The sequence below is a fragment of the Egretta garzetta genome, unplaced genomic scaffold (assembly GCF_000687185.1).
Source record: "Egretta garzetta isolate BGI_Z169 unplaced genomic scaffold, ASM68718v1 scaffold582, whole genome shotgun sequence".
NCBI lineage: Eukaryota > Metazoa > Chordata > Aves > Pelecaniformes > Ardeidae > Egretta > Egretta garzetta.
In genome coordinates, this window is record NW_009258956.1 from 76,967 (window position 1) to 77,776 (window position 810).

The following is an 810-nucleotide window of genomic DNA, read 5'->3' on the forward strand; positions in this document are numbered from 1 at the left end:
TGCTGTGCCCCGACCCTTGTGGGGAGGAGGCCGGGCTTCCCGAGGGGGAGATCCCTGGCTCGTAAGCCCACACTGGGAGCCCTGGTGCTTTCCACCCTGGTCCTGCCATCAGCACCCACCACCAGCAGCTTCACCGCCTGGGATGGCTGCTGCGGGGGCTGCCCCGGCGGGGGGCTTCCCGAGGGGGAGATCCCTGGCTCGTAAGCCCACACTGGGAGCCCTGGGTGCTTTCCCCCTGGTCCTGCCATCAGCACCCACCACCAGCAGCTTCACCGCCTGGGATGGCTGCTGCGGGTGCTGTCCTGGCGGGGACCGTGCCCGTCCCTTCCCCGTGCCCGTCCCTTCCCCGTGCCCAGCTGGCAGACGGGGCTCTGTGCCTCAGCCAATTTGTGAATGCCACAGGAAGACGGCTCTCCTCCTGCCTGTTTTCCTGGTGCCCAAAGCCGCCTCCGCTCCGAAGACAGGCTGTTCCCAAATGTGAGAGGAAATTGCTAAGAAGATAATTGAGTAGCCGGTTAATTAGCTAATGATTAATGTAGGCATCCTGCGGAGGCAGCCCTACAGCCACCCTGGCCGTGTGTTGCAGCGATGTGTCACTCCCGGTGCGGTGACAGCTTTCTGATGCCCTGGGCTGGGCGCCCACTGAGCCCCTGCGCCTCTGCCCCACCGGGGTGGCTGGCAGGGTGTCAGCGTGGCCAGTGACACACCAAAGTGGCCGGTGATGTGCCGGGCCTGGTGGTCCCCACAGGGTCCTGGCATGGACACACGCTACTGGCAGCGCTCGAAGCACGGCTTTATTTTGCTCGCGGG